General features: G+C 37.7%; 2 pseudogenes across 2 annotated transcripts in view; both read left to right on the top strand.

Annotated features, from left to right (window-relative positions):
• Nucleotides 1-8,512: 8,512 nt before the first annotated feature.
• Nucleotides 8,513-12,149, top strand: LOC111340970 (uncharacterized; annotated as a pseudogene). Its single transcript, XR_015994057.1, has 5 exons — nucleotides 8,513-10,663; nucleotides 10,747-10,834; nucleotides 11,022-11,276; nucleotides 11,536-11,611; nucleotides 11,830-12,149. The product of XR_015994057.1 is annotated as an uncharacterized LOC111340970 (transcript).
• Nucleotides 12,150-12,488: 339 nt separating this feature from the next.
• LOC148718499 (spondin-1-like) overlaps nucleotides 12,489-18,821 on the top strand; it is a 47,821-nt pseudogene continuing 41,488 nt past the window's right edge. The window contains exon 1 of the transcript XR_015994134.1: nucleotides 12,489-12,536. The product of XR_015994134.1 is annotated as a spondin-1-like (transcript). The remainder of the gene's footprint in view (nucleotides 12,537-18,821) is intronic.

Here is an 18,821-nt window from a genome sequence, read left to right as displayed (position 1 = left end):
ATGCCACTTGAACAAGACAAAGATTTGACGCTCAGCCTCTCGGGTAGGGAATAAAGTTGGCGTCTGTACACCCATTTATTTACAAACCAGTCGTCACTTTTAGTCGATTTCATGGGTTATCGCCCTCACCTCTTAGAATGAACCTGGATAAATCTAGGCCCCGACAGGATTCGATTTTGCAGATGCGTTTGCGGATCAGTTCCGTAGCAATTTGCACCAATTAGCAACACAGTTAAAAACAAAGTTTGGTTTAAGGCGCCGCAGTCTGTTTTTCATTTTGTAAAACAATATGATATGTTGTTCTCCGTAGGTAGGGACGAGTGGAAACTTTTGGCAGAAAGGCTGGGTTTCTCTCAAATCGATATTCGCTTTCTAGACAAGAGAGTTGTAAGTCCTTCTGACGTCGTCCTTGGCGCTGTGGGAGAGCATCGCCACCTGAGTGTTGGAGAAATTTATGACACATTGGTCGACTGCGACTACCAGTTATTGCAGATCTCATGTAAATTAGAAAATGAACACCGAAGGCAAGCGACAGAGCAAGAAGCAGAAGCGAAGAGCAAGGTAATGGTAGGAGACATTTTCAAGAGGTGCACGGAACAACAAATTTCCTGAGCTCGCAGGATATGCGCGTCGAAGTGTATCGGGCATTATTTTAGCAGGTAACTTGCAATTGCACTTTTATAAAGTAAGGAAAATAATTTCAACATACACTGATTGTATTTGAAATTGTGCCTCGTTGTCCTAGCGAGTATAGTACACAGGTTTTCTTCCTGTAGTTTATCCATATTGCATGTTATTCTAGCTTTTAATGTTATTTATTAAATCTTTCAATAGTTGTTTTTGTTGATTTCCATTTAGAACATTGTTTACTTTAGAAACAACAGTAATGATATCAGAAGTTAGCCAAGCCTAAAAGCAGAGCTAAAGCGGTTTTCTTTTCCTTTTTTCGTTTTTAAGTAAGGATAGTGTGTGGGGAAAGATAGGCAGTCAAGGTTATCTTCTTAGTGGTTAGAGAGTGGGCTTTTCAGGGTGGAAATATATTTGTCATGCATGTAGACACTATACTTTTGGGGCTGATTTCTGTGTCCTTCTGAATGTTTTTCACAAGTAATGAAGGAATCAAGAAAAACCAAGATTTATTATATTGGAATATTCTTATAACATTAAAGCCAGGATTCACGGTGTATGGAAGGGATGGTATCTTCCGCTAAAGAAATTCGAAAAAGTAACATTCAAGTCTATTTTGAAATATAATCGTAGCCATTCAGTGTTTCTTTGTGATTCAACACTGACAAACTTTCTTGAACCGCGGAGCTCGAATGAAGTGACAAGGTTTCCTTGTGCATGTAACGTCTCTGTATTGGTATCCAGTTTTCTTATTTTTTGAAATAAGAATAAGACACTTTTCGTTTCAGAAAGAAAAACATCAGATTAACCATTCATGTCGTGGTTACCCACTGATACCCCCTTGGTAAAGAAAACGTTTTGAGAGTGAAGTGCATTACTGAAGAATAATGATTTATTATAGTTCATGCGCACTGAAATATACTCGATCTTCGGCTGTGCATGAATTCGTTTAGAGTATAACTAGCAGCCCATTTTATCTTCCGCTTGACCTATATGTATGCTATGTATGTCAATATCAAGTCAAAGTAAACTCGTGTGCGTTTATCGTGTGATTGAATAAAAAAAATCAATAAATCTTGATTCGATGAAAGAAAGTGAAAGATTTAGTTAACCACTTTTTCCTTTCCATTTCCTTAAATTTCCCTTCTACATTGTGATTAACCAATCGTACTCCTGAATAGAGAAGTGCATTGTGAGAATAATATGTCTCCCATAAAAACAGAACACAATGAGCTAAACAGGGCAACTGAAGCTCTCGATCAGCAGGAGTCCACAGCAATAACTATTGTCACCCCCACTGCCCCCCCCCTATTTTCCCACAGCGCCATGGCCTGATAATGCTCCATTTTGTAGTTGGACTTTTCACTCGAGCGTTTATTCATTGACGATCATAAACCTTCTTCAAGTTAATTATTTACCTTAATAACCTTTTCAGCTCTCTCTGTTTCCTAAATTGAACCTCCATGACAGTGATATAGGTACTTAGTTTTATGACTTTAACTAAATGAATTTATTTATTCTGGATGTTTGAAAACCTACCGGTCCCCAAGCTGAGACTATCCAGTAATATCACCTCTCTGTAAATTCAGTGATGAAAAAGAAAGATTAAATGATAATAACAAACATCGAAAAAATTGCGATACTCCTTGCGCGATACTCCTTCTGAAAATCAAATACCAAAATGTAATTTGGGCATGTGACTTTGTTAATGACACAGATTTCTCAGTAAAAGCTTCTAATTTTAAAGAGCACGATGATCTGACACCAATTAAAAGGGCGAAGTGGGTACTCCATACATTTTGAATTCTGTTTCAAAATGTATGACTGCTTGACTGAACCAACGAACATTATTTTAAACGCACAGAAAATATAACACAGATTTTGTAACTTTTTGCTATTTATATTTTTTTTCCTAAGTTAGCTTTAAGGAATGTCTCAGAAAAAGTGGTGTTAAATCCTAAAATAATTTCTTCAATATGTGCGTGATAGGTCCCGAGAAGCAACATGAAAAAAGCTTTGAGTCAAAAGCCCTTTTTCATAATCCAAAGTCTGCTTCCATGTAAAAGAAAAAAAGAAGCATTTTATCTCGAATTTCAGTTGTTCACCTCTTGGTTTTTTAATAAGTAGTTCTTTAAAAACAGAGTTGAAAGACCGTCTTACTGGCTTCAAGTTGGATCGACTTTGATCATATAAGACGAACAAAGTGCACAGAAATAGAAGTACATAGAAAATCGAGCTTTACCTACTTTTTCGGAGATTTCTTTAATACTGTCGGCATTAGTCAAGCCAGAGATCAGAGCAGCAACCGTAAGTAGAAGTAATGTCATGGTTTTCATCATCTCTCAAGGGTTTGATTCCCGGCTCGATCGCTACTCGGAAAGGATTTCAATCTAGTTCGACTCCACGTGTAAACGACGCTGTGATGAATTCTAGAATGCCTTTATATAAACCCTTTCCCACAAAGACCGGAGGCGTGCATGAGACACTCAAAAGAACATCTGCAAGTCGAGCATGTCCTTAGTCTCCCTCGCAGCCCTTTGTTTTGAATGTCTCGCAACGCTCCCCCAAAAGAACGGCTGCTGACAACCGAACTACGTTCCTTTCTCATTGTCCTTGCGGTTTGGTCGCGGTCTATTGAACAGACCAATCACATACCAGAAAATCTGAATGACATACGGTTTCACGCGAAAATTGTGGATGTTGGGAGAAACACTGAAGAAACTTGTCGATGAGAGCTCGAAATGTTTCACTTGTTCATCGTTGTGCCCTGGTAAAGATAGAGTATATATTTTGGGAAAACTTCTCACAATTTCGTTCAAATTATAGAATCTACGCTTAACATAGACGTCAACTGCTACGCCAACGACACGAAGGCTAGATTGTTTGAGCGGTTGTTAAAGTTTCAGCGAGCAACTGAGAAAGTGGAAGAAGCTAAAAACTGAACTAAAACTCTTTATTTGCACTATTTCAAGAGGTTACTACAGATTATAAAAGTCAGAATATATAAGAAACAGTAAATTACATCAATAATCAAAAGGAAATACAAGACGCCTTTCAATCTAGGCCAAGGGCTAAACGCTTGCTTCGACCTACAGATGGAAATCAGGAGGAAAAAAGCGCGTGCTTCCCGTCAACAAACCGGGCGAAGCTTCGAGAAAACTGCAATTTAGGTCGGCCAACGTCTCCTACGCTACTTCTTCATTTGCCAGTCCGCTGCTAGCTGGAGCGAACCCGATTAGTTATGTTCGTGGCTTCTTATCACCGGTACAGGAAATCGACCCGAATTATCGAGTGTTTCCGCACGTTGGTACAACGCAACAACAATAACAATAATATGACCACTTTCATCGGTAACATGGTCAAACACGAGCGGGAGTGCTTGATATATTAACGATTTCCCGGATCCTGTAGGCAACTTAGCAAAAACATCTTCTCTCTCGACTAAAAATTTTTTAATTGCAAGCTTCTGGTGAGCTTTAAGCTCGAAAACTTTGAACTTTGACGACGCTTTGCGAAAAGCTCCTTCAAGCACCGCCGTTTGTCTTGTGTTCTCCACATGAAGATCGCGATAGAAAACGATATCTGATTGGACGAGTCTTAAAAGGTGTGTCTGGCGCGAAAAGGTTCCTGAAAATGAAACTCGAGCTGTGATTGGCCCAATTCGGAGAAAGGAATGTAGTTCGGTTGTCAGCAGCCGTTCTTTTGGGGGAGCGTTGCGTGACATCCAAAAAAAACGGCTGCGAGGGAGACTAGCATGTCCTCACATGATTAGGATCTTCTATTTAAAGAGACAGCAAAAACGACGCCTGAGCGTATCGCTGGAAAGCATGTTTAAGCATGGGTGGAGGAGTGAAGATTAGTAAAAGCTACGTTTATATATTCAAAAGACACGTGGCAAGAGGGAAATGATTTGGGAGAAAACCATTCACACTGTGTGGGTATCTAGCTTCCTATCGAAGAGCTGATTTTAGAAATTTAATCATCTGTGTTAGTTGTTGCTGATTTTATCCACTGCTGGCAAGTTGACGTTTCTTTTGAGAGTCGAAACCCGTGATGTACTCTCTTTTCGTTTTGATTCAATTGACAACGCACTTCATGGATCAAAAATTATATATGTTCAAGCTAAACTCACTTAACTTCAATTACTCCCCCCATACAATCCGGAAGAAAATTATCCTGAAAAGGCAGTTGTTTTCATAACAGTTGTACTAGCTAAAAAGATAATTACAGCTCGAGTGCAACTGAATCTTCTTTGTAGTTTGGGCTTTCGTGAGAATATCGTGTAATTTACGATACTGATCAATACACATCAAAAGTTCCTTCCTATACAAACGACTTAATTTAGTCGCTCTACTATCTAGATCCTGAAACGAAAGAACTGTTTTTTTCTCACACATCTCAAGACCAACTTTTCTACTAAGTCTTTTTATTTAGTACGTTTTTTTTGACCGAACCTGATAAAACATTCTGCAAGCATTACTGACTAGGGTTACGTCGGAAAAATCTCTGACTTTCATTTGCCATTGCCAGAGTCCAAGCCTTAATCTAAATTTTTGTTCTTAACGCCCAGAGTGAAACAGAAGAATAAATAAAAAAGTTATCTAATTATGATCTCGTAGAGCCTTAATTGACATCGAGGTTATGAATTACTCGACACTTTCAGTTAAGGATTGTTTTGGCTTCTAGACTCTAGAATAATTGTATTGTCGTTGAAAGCGAAGTACTTCTTTTCATTTTCCTTTGAAATATGTTTATCGTCAGTTTCCCCTTGTTAATATTGAGTACATGCGCTTTTATCAAAATTTTTATTGATTGAGGATTTTAGGTTTTAGAAGTTGGTCGTGTTTTCACTATATTTTTTTTCTTTTTGTATAAAAAGGAAACCTTCATATCACAAAAACTTCAGGGTAGTTGACTCATGGCTGGTTTTTATTAAAGAAAACACGCCCACTCCAAATCGAATACAAAATACAAAAAAAAAAAAAAAAAAAACAGGCCTCCGATCGACGGTTTTATGAGCAATTGTTGAAGTGTTATCTGTCAAGCAATACGGCTTGAATCTAACGAATTGAAGGTTTTCTTGACTTCTTTCGTATACAGATTGCCTGAACTGTTTTAAGGATAGAAATCGGTCTTAAGCGCTCTTCAGCAAGACCCCCCAAAACAACGAGTCCTTTAACGTAATTCGAAATTTGAAATATGAGCATCCTCACAAGCCTGAGATTAACTTGAATCAAGACAGTGGAATTAAACTATATAAATTCAGTGATGGTCGAAAACAAGCGGTCGAAATCCACTTAAACGCGCCCACCCCAACACGTTTTTCTTCCAAACACATCTTGCAATATATATATAAACTGAAAACGTTTTGAACGTGGAGGTGTAAAGATTTCCTCCGCTGATTCGTGTCTATTTGATAAAATCAGGGACATCTAATCCGCGATGAACTTTCATTCATACATCATGTAATGGATACGAATCAGTGTGGGAATGAAGCGTTTTAAGAAGATTTAGACAACACAGGTTATAATAAGTTTTCAAGGGATCGCCATAGTTAGTCAAAAGTAATATATCGTTTTTCCTAAGGTTACATTGATCAAACTCTAGGTACAGTTTGACTCGAGCACGTACGCAGTTAACATGCGTCAACCTTTTTGAGTTCGAACTTTATATAGGTATTATTATTATTTTTTTTTTACAGACTCTGGTGAATACATTTATATTTCAATGGGCTGAAATAATTCATCCAGTCATTTGAGCTTATGGACATAGCTTAGTGATATAATTCCATTTGTTCCGAGCATTGTTCCTGGAAAAGGCTCATTGCTGAATATAATTTATCATAACTTCTGAGACAAAACCTTTTACTTGCTAAACAATGATGTAAGAATAAAAACAGAACAAAAACAGAAAAACTTGAGTTGTAGAAAATTGCTGTAATTACTAATTCTAACTTGATTTAAAGTGCCTATGAAGTAAATGTTTTTGCATAATTTTGTAGTTTATTATGTCCTTATTAAGGAATGACAAAAGAAATTTCAAGAAAGGAAATTTAAATCGGCTTTTTGGTGGCTCGAAGTCCATAAATTAGACGCTATCGCTGTTTCCGGAAACTGGGAACGAGTTTGGCTCTGATGACCTCGTTGGTGGTTCTGGCGCTTTGTTTACACATGGTTTTGTGTGCTTTAGATCGAAAATCTCGCTGTCAAAGTTCTATTTGCTTCGATTTCCTGGGCTTAAACGCAAGTGTGTCTGATAGTGACGATCAGATATCATCTTCGGCATCTATGATTTCAAGCGATGACCAGCTTAGCAGCGATTCATCGGAAGAAATGGAGGTACTTGAACAAGTCCAACCTTACGCGGACGAACCGCCAGCTCACACGAGTGATGAAGAGGAGGACGCTGAAGAGGACCAGGATGGTCTTTCTCCAGTAGTATTAATGTCTAGATTGGAAAGAGAAGTACCTTTGAACGAATGGTGAGTTTTTTTCTTGTATTCGCTTGCTGAATCCTTCGTTGCCAACTTTCCATGCATTGGCTCATTTAGACAAATTGTTTCAAGGAAGCATCTAACTGTCAGTAGTGATTCTCTATAGTACGGAGAAGGTATTATTTCATTTATGGTCCCCTTCGTGTAATTATTCCAGCCATGCCATTTAGTGTGTTCTCTTTTTTCGAATCCATTTTGGTAGAGAGCCTGTAATTATTTTGAAATTAACAGAATAAGCCAGCCAACGTAACTCGTTATTTATTCTTCATTTAAGGGATAGGAAGAGGCGGCAAGCACTCCAACCATTATCTACCATAACAAGTTGTAATAATTCTCATTTTTACAATCTTCCTACCCATCCAAACTCTTTTTCATGTACATCTATGGCTTTCCATTTAGAAAAGGTCTGGATACATCTCTGCAAGCGCGCAATATGATTAACAACAGGTTTTCTCAGGTGTTGGGATTCTCAGCAATTTAAGAGGGTAGTGGAGTGGTTTTATCCCTAAAGTAAATCGTTATTTTGATTATATTTCAGCGTAAAGGAAGATTAATTATTTCCTGAGTACTCACGGAACATGGCGGCTGAATGTTTAATAATTACCAATCATGTTGTTTCTAAACTTGTAATGGGGCGGACACTGACAGAAATCATGCAATTCAACAACGCCGCGTCGGGAAAATTTCTAATATTAACGGAACCTCCAAGCGTCTATCATTCTCAACTGGTTTATTAATCACTTGAAAACTCGTAATATCTGAAATAAAATAAATTAAAATAGGTCATTACCATGCAATAATGACGCTAATCGAAATGTCCTAAACTAGAACTCGCGGGGCGTGTATAAAGGTAAATCAATGAAGACAAATATCTTAAGCGAAACAAAACTACCTTTGTTTATACACGTTTCGGTGTATAAATACAAAAATAAATAAGATGACATACCTCATTCCCCGTTCTAGTATTCTAGTATATCGACAATCCTTCGATATGGGTATGCTTGCGACTAACACGTGTCTCGTGGTCGAATGAAACATAATGCCGACAACTCGAGAGTATGTCACACAAAACAGAACAAAACAAAAGGGTGTTGAACGTCACGCAAATCCCAACTAAAAATAACCTTCGTTACAAAAATTTTGGCGTAATATAACTTAAAAGTAAATGATGAATATATTTACACAATATGTCATACTATCATTTTTCGAATATTTGCAAGTAATGCAATATTTCATTGCTGGACTCTGAAGATATAGAACCAACAAAACATCATAAAGGAAATTATTATTATCCTAAGGGCCACTTACACCTATTTATCTTACTGCTGTACGAGAGCCACAGACTATAAGTTTATGACCCGCTAAACTATCATTCTTGAAATTACATCTTCAGTGCCTTTGGAAATTCAAGCTCGAGGTCCTGAAGCTGTCGAGGCTTATGACAAAGCACTAACAGAAGGAAAGGCCTGCATAAAGAGAATACCTATAATGTTGATCGGGCAGGAGCGGACTGGGAAAACTAGTCTTAAAAGGTCCTTAAAGGGAGAAAAATTCGACAAAGAAGAAGAAAGCACAGATGGAATCGAGACTGACCCTTCATACTTTAAAGTATCTACAGAGACTTGGAAAAGCGGACAAGCGTGCGAAGAAATGCAAACTGAGCTAGAAGTTCCATTCGAACACCTTGCAGCAGCAACGGTGATCGTCGATCGTTTGAAGAAAGGGGAGTCACTTTTATCAGGGGCTGAGGCAGAGTCAGAGTCCAACTCAGAATCTCTAAATGTATCAAGTACAAAAAGTGTTCGTAAAGTCTTTCGTAAAACCCCTAAAGAAACCAAATCTTCTCAAAGAAAATTGCCAGAGGAACTAGCCAGGCTGGTTGAAAAATTGCTTCGTGAAGGAGAAAGTGCAAGCGAAGACCAAATCTACCCAATCCTGTGGGATTTTGGAGGGCAGTCCGTTTACTATGACACCCATCCAATTTTCCTCACAGAGAAAGCCATCTATGTTTTGACATCTGACCTGAGCCGTGACCCAAACGAGAAAGCCAGCCCGCTTGTCAAAACAGGACTTTTCAAGAATAAAGTGGACACTAACTGCATTAAAACAAACCTTGAGTACCTGGACTTTTGGATGTCATCGATTTATTCTTTGACGGGTCTAGAGGTAAACAGCTCCCAACAGAATGCTCCATATTTAAGCGATACTCTGCCGGGAAGGCTCCCCCCGGTGTTTCTAGTTTGCACCCATGCCGACGTGCCGTTTGGTGGCGCTAAAGCTAGAGACCTAGCGCTAGAATTATATGGCTTTCTCCAAAGCAAGACGTATGGAGAACACCTGTATAAAGATGTTTTCGTCGTAGATAATACAAAGTCAGGGAGTGTGGAAGAATGTATTGAGATAGTGCGCCTGAGAGAAGAGCTTCTTGCTGTTGCAAAGGAACTGCAACTGACGAAAGAAGAAATTCCGGTGAAGTGGTTGAGGTACGAAAACAACCTTCGCAAGAAGTGTGATAAGTGGATAACACTTGATGAAGCCAAGAGGATTGCAAATGAAGAGTGTGGAATCCAAGAAGATAATGAGTTTTCCACTTTGATGAATTTTTTGCATGATCAGAGAATTGTGATTCATTTCTCAGGCTCTCCAGCTTTGGAAAGGATGGTGATATTAGATCCTCAGTGGCTTGTTGATGTCCTCAAAAGCATTATAACCGTAAGGCGTTTTAAACGGACGGAACATCCTGTCAAAGACCTATGGATCCAACTTGAAGAAACTGGAATATTAGATGAAAGACTCATAGACCATGCTTGGAAAGACTTGATCGACAACCAAGAAAGTCAAAAGAGCCTTATTGCTATCATGTAGAGATTAAGCTTGCTTTCCCCCTGGCCATCATGTCAAGATAGCAAGCAGTACCTGGTGCCATCCATGTTGAAGTCACCCCCAACAGACGACGTCCTACAGCTTCTCGACTCTGTAAAAATCCCTTGCCTTTTTGTAACATTTGCATCAGGTCGAGTGCCCCCTGGTCTGTTCTCCCGACTTACCCTATTTTTCCTCCAGTTGTGTAGCGAAGAATGTTACAGCGAAATAAGCCCACATTTGTTTTATAATTTTGCCATGTTTCGCATTCTTCCAGAACAAGGTATCTCCGTTATTTTTTGGTACCATTCCTCATCCATCGAGGTCGCCGTTTACAGCGGAGACGATGACCAGATAAGAGCAGATATATCTCGTACTGTTCGCTGGAAATTGAGGTTTGTATTCGAATGCATGCGGAAAGAGTTTCAATGGCTCAACAACATGAAGTACGATATGTGTATCTGCTGCCCAGTCTGTTCTCAACCAGGGTCGGTCAAATGTCACGAACATAGCGTACGTGGATGTGAATGTCTACACTTCCTGTCAGAATCTGATTTGAAAAAGCCGCAACTTTGCAACAGACGCAGCCTTCTTGGGGATTGCAGGATTCGGATCCAGCAGTTCGAATGTTGGTTCTCATTTGGAGAAGAAGAGAAGAGTACCGGAACATCAACGAATCAGGTACGTCGCTAATCCCATTATTATCCCCGAGGTGACGAGACGCTAATACTTTTTCAGTTCAATGTAATTGCTTTTGAAAATAGTTTAATTTGTTTGTTTCGCAGGTGCAAGCTCTTCATGCAACGCGTCACAGAGGCCCTCTCGATGAGAAGGGAATATTTTCCGTGGAAGGTAAGGGGCCCTTTCTTTTCATGTCGTTGTAGCAAATCCCCTTTCGTATGATTTTAGAGAATTGTTCATAAAATTTTTTCCCTGGTACAGACCTTTAGCCAACTCAAGATTTCTGGGCATTAGGGAATCACATTCCATTTACTTGAATCTGTCCTACTTTATTTTGGCTCAGCTTTGTTATTTCAAGGATCGAAACGGAAAGATCTTGTGCTGCCCGAGAGTGTCAAATCTTCCATTCAGTCCATTCCGCTCCATTCAGCAATTGATGTTAAGGATATTGTGATTCAGTTTCGAGAAGCTCTGCAAGTGGAACTAGCATCTTTTACCAGCCCAGAGCCAGAGACGAAAAATATGATTCGTGGCCTTGCCTTGAGAGCTAAATCTGAGAAAAGGGATGACTTGGTGAGGTACTTACGAGAAATCACACCTGCTGGTACTACTGGTGAGTGTAAAGAAGATGTAGTTTGTTTTCACGCGGGAGGGAATGGAAAGGTTTCTAAGACATAAAGAAGTACTCGCGCAAAAGTCCTTTCTCTGCAGCGTTGAAATCATATCAACGCGTCCTTAACTTTGTTATGTTGTTTTTGTTGTTGATGCCCTTTTGATCGGCTCGAATGTATTTTTATTTTTAATTTGGTTTTGAGATTTTTAAAATACATTCAACCTCATTTATCTTCTTTTCTGTTTGTTTTTCTCTACAGGGCCGTTGTTGAATGAGGATATGTCAGTTTGTTGCATGCCATTCAAACAATACTTGGATTTGACGTTCAGCCTCTCGGGTAGGAAATTAAGATTGCGTCTGTGCACCAATTTCATAAACTAGTCTTCACTTTAACTCAAACTCATAGGTTACATCTCTTGACTCTGAGAAGGAGCTTGGAAAAATTTAGGTCTCGACATGATTGCACTTTGCGGATGCGTTTGCAGATCATTTCCGAAAAAATTTGCACCATTTAGCGCCAGTTTATAAAACAGCATGATACGTTGTTCTCCGTTGGTGGAGAAGAGTGGAAGCTGTTGGCAGAAAGGCTGGGTTTCTCTCAAATTGTTATTCGCTTTCTAGACAAGAGGGTTGTAAATCCTTCTGACGTTGTCCTCAGCACTGTGGGAAAGCATCGCCACCTGAGTGTTGGAGAGATCTATGACACGTTGGTCGACTGCGAGCTACCAGTTGTTGCAGATCTAATATAAATAAGAAAATGAACACCGAAGGCAAACGACACCACACGAAGCAGAAGCGAAAAGCAAGGTAGCGGCAGAAGACATTTTCAAAAGGTACACGGAACAACAAGTTTTCCTGAGTTCTTAGTCGAAGGATATGTGCGTTCAGATGTATCGGTCATCATTTTAACAGATTTATGGTAACTTGCAATTGCACGTTTATAAAGTAAGGAATATAATTTCAATGTCGATTGTATTTGAAATTAAGCGTCGTTGTCTTAGCGAGTATAGTACACAGGTTTTCGTCCTTTAGTTTATATATATTGGATGTTATTCTAGCTTTTTCATTTTATTTTTTAAATCTTTGAATAGTTGTTTTTTGTTAATTGATTTCCATTTATAACATTGTTTACTTTACAAACAATAGTCTTGATATCAGAAGTTAGCCAAGGCCAAAAGCAGAGCTTGAGGGTTTTTTTTCCATGTTTAAGTAATGGTAGTGTATGGGAAAACATGGGTAATGAAGGGTATTTTCGTAGTGGTGAGAGCAGGCTTTACCGTGACATGGAAATATATTTACCATAGATGTAGACACTATATTTTTGGTGCTGATTTCTGTCTTTCTGAATGTTTTGCTCAAGTAATCAAAGGAACCAGAAAAACGAAGATTTATTATATTGGAATATTTTTTACAACACAATAACTGATATTCACGTTGCAGGGAAGAGATTTGATCTTCCGCTAAAGAATTTGAATAAAGAACATTCAAGTCTAGTTTGAAATGTAATCGTAGCCATTCAGTGTTTCTTTCTGATTAACATTGACAAACTTTCTTGAACCGTGGTGCTCGAATGAAATGACAAGGTTTTCTTGTACAAGTAACGTTTCTGTATTGGTATCCAGTTTTCATACTTTCTTGTTAAATGCACTGTGAAAAAACAATGATTTCGTGGATCGATGTAAGAATAAGACAGTTTTCGTTTCGTAAAGAAAAACATCAGATTAACCATAATGGTTGCGTTTACCCATTTATACCTCTGGGTAGAGAAAAACGTTTTCAGAGTGAAGTGCACTATGGAAGAAAAATGATTCCTTGTAGTTAGTACTGCACACCACATATATTCGACTCCCGGCTGTGCATCAATTATTTTAGAGTATGACTAGCAACACATCTTATCTTACGCTTGACCTATATGTATGCCATGCATGTCAATGTCAATTCAAAGTAAACTCGTGTGCGCTTATCATGTGATTGAATAAAAAAATTGATAAATTTTCATGCGATTGAAGAAAGTGAAAGATTTAGTTGACGACCTTTTTCTTTTCCATTTCTTCACATTTTCCTTCTAGATTGTGGTTAACCAGTCATATCCCTGAATAGAGAAGGACACTATGAGAGTAACATGTCTCCCATTTAAAACAGAACATAATGAGCTGGACGAGGCAACTGAAGCTCTCGATCAGTCAGGAGTCCATAGCATTAACCACTGTTACACCCACCCTCCCATCCTCTCCCTCGGTGCCATGGTCTAATGATGCTCCATTTTGTAGTTGGACCTTTCACTTGAGTCATTGATGATTATGAACCTACTTCAAGTTAATTATTTACCTTTTCAGCACTAACTTCAGCTTTCCCTTTTTCCTAAATTGAACTTCCATGACAGTGATTTAGGCACTTAGCTTTATCACCTTCACTAAATGAATTTATTTATTATTGATGTTTGAAAACCTACCGATCCCTAAGCTGAGACTATCCAGTAGTATCCCCACCTCCATAAATTCAACGATATAAAAAAAATAATGATTACATAATGATAACAAACATCAAATGGACTGCGATACACCTTGCACGATACTCCTCCTGGAAATCAAATACCAAAATGTAATCTGCAGGGGCATGTCACTTTATTAATGACACAGATTTCTCAGTAAAAGATTCGAATTTTTATAGAGCGCGATACTCTGACACCAATTTAAAGGGCGAAGTGGGTGCTCCATACATTTTGATTTCTGTTTCAAAGGGTTTTATTGCTTGACTGAACCAACGAACATTATTTTAAACGCACAGAGAATAGATCAGACAGATTTTGTAACTTTTTGTTATTTATAATTTTTTTCCTAAGTCAGCTGTAAGGAATGTCTCAATACATTTGAGGGTCGCAGTGCAATATACGTGTAAGAAAAAGCAGTGTTCAATCTTGAAATAGTTAATAATAATAATAGCAATAATAATAACGCGAATATTTATACAGGATAACCTATCAGTTCTTAATAGAAAAAACTATTATCAAAAGGGTCCTGTACTTAACTCATAAATAATTAAAAATAGATAAATAACTCTTAGAAATCTAAGATTTACATTAACTTAAAAGATTTAAAAGAGTTATGAGTTAATTGGATACTATTGAAAAAACTCTTTTAAATTACTCTTACTGAAAGAAACCTTGAGTTTAAAATTCTTAAACGCCGAGGCGAAGTGTTGTAAACTAGAGCCCCTTGAAATGCAAAACTTCTCCGTCCAAATTCTAATTCGACTTTGGAGAGATTTAGTGAACATCCGTTGTTTCTAGTGTTAATGTTGTGTTCAATTTTGATGAAATATCCTTTAAAAGTGATACAGACGTTATCCTGAAGACAGTCAAATACAAGCTGGCAGGACTGTCTCTTTATTAGACTCTCCACTGTTTGGACTTGGTAATTTCCACCAATAACTTGCTGACCTCGACGTTCAATGCTTTTGATTTGACTCTTACAGGAACGTGACGAAGAGAGACCCAGGGTTCCACAATATGTAAAAACAGGTTGAATCATTGCTTTGTAGATTTTCTCGGCACTGCTCTTGTCGATTAAAGGTCGGATTTTCCTGAGTAAATTACAGTCAGACTAAGTGAGGCGTACCCCTCAAGATTACATTAATGAATTGATCAATTAGATATTGAACCCGCCAGTCGTTTCAAGAATGCAATAAAGGATTGATTATTTAATCACTTTCACCAGAGTGTGGTGAGGGTAGCACAACAGAGCGAGGCTCCAAATTAAGTGCGCCCAATATCCCACCCATCCCACCCCAGGGGAGGACATCCATCACACAGTAATCTCGTGTGTGGGAAATTAACGTCTCCTACCCCAACCCTGCAGGAGACTATTTGAATATTGAGATTATTTGAATATTGAACCCGATAGCCGTATCCGTTTTGAAAAGGTGCGGACTTTTGTTAAAATTAGAAGTCCATTTCTGCAGTCCAATAAGATTGTTCTATTTGACGAGGAATCCTGAAAATGAACAAACTGCACTGTAAAAACACTGCGAAAACAGTCGATCGCAAATATTAACGAAATAAAAAATGTCTTGCGATGGCTTCGCCCGTAAACTATTTTGTTCGACCATGAATACACACAAGAATTTCTACAAGTTCGTCAAGATGTAAATAGGCGAAAAAAGCTCTCGATAATATTCCATTTACAACATTTACAAGAAGTTCTACACAACACTCGAGCTCACCATTCCTCCCATGTCTGACGCCATGTTGAAATAGTTCTGATCCATCATCACGCGTTCGCATAATCCAATCAGAAATGGACTTCTGATTTGAACAATGATCCGCGCCTTTCAAAACGAATACGGCTATCGGGTTCATTATTCGAATAATCAATCCAGTATTGCATTCTTGAAACAGTTAGCGGGTTCCATGTTCAAATATTCAACTCGTTATTGCGCTCCTGAAACGATTAGCGGGTTCAATATTCAAATGATCAAATAATTAATGTAATCCTGAGGGGTACGCTTCACTTAGTTTGACTGTAAATCTACCAGCTGCTCTTTTATACATTATGTCAAAGTGTGATTCAAGATTTAAGGATGAATCCAAAATTACACCCAGTTTCTTCAAAATGTAGCATGATATGTGGGTCTCGAGAAGCAACATGAAAAAAACTGGGTTAAAGGCTTTTTTTCATTATTCAGAGTCTTCTTCTATGTCTGAGAAAAAAAAAAAAGAAGTATTTTATCCTGAATTTCAATTATTCACCTCCTGTTTTTTTCAATAAGTATTTATTTAAAACAGAGTTGAAAGACCATCTTATCGGCTTCAAGTTGGATCGATTTGGATTAAAGAAGACGAACAAATTAAAGTACATAGAAATAGAGAAACTCAGAAAATCGAGTTTTACCTTTTTTCCGAGATTTCTTCAATGCTGTTGGCATTAGCCAAGTTGGAGATCAGAGCAACAAACGCAAGTAGAAGTAATATCGAGCTTTTCCTCATCTCTCAAGGGTTTGATTCCCAGCTCGATCGATACTCGAAAAGGAATCTCAATCCAATTCGACTCCACGTGTAAACAACACTGTGATTAGTTTTATACAATGCCTTAAGATAAACGCTTTCCCAAAAAGACCGGAGACGTTAAACGGTCAGAAGAACATCTGCAAGCCGAGCATTTCCTGAGATGACTAGGATCTTCTATCTAAAGAGACCGCAAAAACGACGTCAGGAAGTATTCCTGGAAAGCATGTTTAAGCATGGATAGAGGAGTGAAGATTAGTAAAAGCTACCTTTATATTCAAGACACGTAGCAAGAGGGAAATGATTTGGGAGAAAACCATTTACATTCTGTTGGTATCTGGCTTCATATCGAAATGCTGATTTTAGATATTTAATCATTTGTGTTAGTTGTTTCTGATTTTAACCAGTGCTAGCAAGATTTACGTTTCTTTTGAGAGTCCAGCGAAACCCATGAAAAACTCTCGTTTCTCTTTAATTTAACTGACAACGCACATCATCGATCAAAAGTTATATATGTTCAAACTAAACCACTGAACTTCAATTACTCCCTCAAACAGTCCGGAAGAAAATTGTCCTGGAAAGACTGTTGTTTTCATAACAGTTGCACCAGCTAAAAAGATAATTACAGCGCGAGTGTAACTAAATCTTCTTTGTACTTTGGACTTTTGTGAGAATATCGTTTAATTACAAAACTGATCAATACACATCAAAAGTTCCTTCATATACCAATTGCAACGACTTAATTTAGTCGTCCTGCTATCTATATCCTAATTTTTAAATCTCCTGCATCTCAAGACAAACTTTTCTACTGACTTAAGTCTTTTTATTTCTTAAGGTTTTTTTCCACCAAACCTGAAAACTGATCATTCTGCAAGCATTCAGTTACTAACTAGGGATACGTCGGAAAAAAATATCTTGAAAAAATATGTATCTGACTTTCATTCACCATTGCCAAAGAGTCTAGACCTTAATAAATCTAAATTTGTGTTCTTAACACCCTTAGTGAATCAGACGAATGAATGAAAGATTATTCATAGGTAGTTGTGATCTCAAAGAGCCTTAACTAGACATTATGGTCATGGATTATTTCATACTTCAAAGGATTATTTTGATCGTATATTGCCATTAAAAGCGAGGTACTACTTTTTATTTGCATTTCAAAGGTGTTTGTCGTCAGTTTCTCATTGTTAATAGTACACGTGCTTTTATTAAAATTATTGAAGATTTTAGGTTTTAGAAGTAGGTCATGTTTTCACCATACTTTGTTTTGTTATTGTATAAAAAGGAATCCCTCATATTACAAAAAGTTCAGGGTGGTTGATTCATGGATGGTTTGTATTAAAAGGAAACTCGTTTGCGCCAAAAAAAACTGAAATCTGGTCGACGACCTTAGAAGCAATTGTTAATTTAACAAAGGTGTTATCTGTCAAACAACACGGCTTGAGTTTAACGAAATGACAGTTTTACAGATTTATTCTTGTATAAAGATTACCTGAATTAATTAAGCATAGAAATCAATCTTTAGCGTCCTTCAGTGAACTTCCCAAGACAAGGAGTCCTTTAACATCTTTCAATATATAAGCTGAAAACGTTTTAAACGTGGAGTTGTAAATATTTTCACCGCTGATTCGTGTCAATTTGATAAAATCAGGGACATATACGTTTTCCATTAACGTTCAGTCACACATCATGAAATGCATAGGAATCAGCGTGGGATAGAAACGAATTAAAAAGATTCAGACAACAGGTAATTCTAAAAAGTTTTCAAGGGATCGGAGTAGTTATTCGAAGTAACGTCTATTTTTCCAGAAGTTGCATTAATCAAACTCTTTTTACAGTTTGACTCGAACGCGTATGCATTTAAGATGCGTGAATATTTTTTAGTTCGAAGTCTCTGACATTATTAATTTTTTTCACGGACTTAAGTGAAGATCGTTCGCATTTGGCGAATTCGCTGATAAGATTTATTCAGTCATTTGAGCTTATGGACTCAGCTTAGCGATGTAATGCCATTTGTTCCGAGCATTGCTCCCGCTGAAAGAAGGTTCATTGCTGAATATAATTTATTACAACTTTTGAGAAAAAAACTGTTTGCATTCTAAACAATAATTTAAAAGATTTGAATTAAAGAAAATTGCTATGATTATGAATTCTGATTTGATTTAAATTCCACTGACAGAAAAAATAATTTCCAGTTTAAGAGCTCAATTTCTTGTTTATAACTTTTTAAACGTGATTTTTTTAACATGACCCTTATGAAACCTATGCAATGCCCGGCAATCCGAATCTCTCGCTCAATAAAGAAAACTGAAGTTCACAAAACTAGAAACACCTAAATATCGCTACGAGTGATTCTATATCACCTGTCACACTTGACAATAAAGCCTTTTGATGGCAAAGAATACTCTTCTTTTTGCATTTTTTATCTGTGTTCACTCTACCTGCAATGACTCAGAAGTTTCTTATCCTAAAGGTCTACAGAGGCGTGGCTGTATAGAATAATCATTGACGGTCTTGAATGACCTAAACCGCGTGTAATTACT

This window comes from Stylophora pistillata, chromosome 12 (assembly GCF_964205215.1).
Source record: "Stylophora pistillata chromosome 12, jaStyPist1.2, whole genome shotgun sequence".
Taxonomy (NCBI): Eukaryota; Metazoa; Cnidaria; class Anthozoa; order Scleractinia; family Pocilloporidae; genus Stylophora; species Stylophora pistillata.
This window is presented reverse-complemented; position numbering and strand designations above follow the sequence as displayed.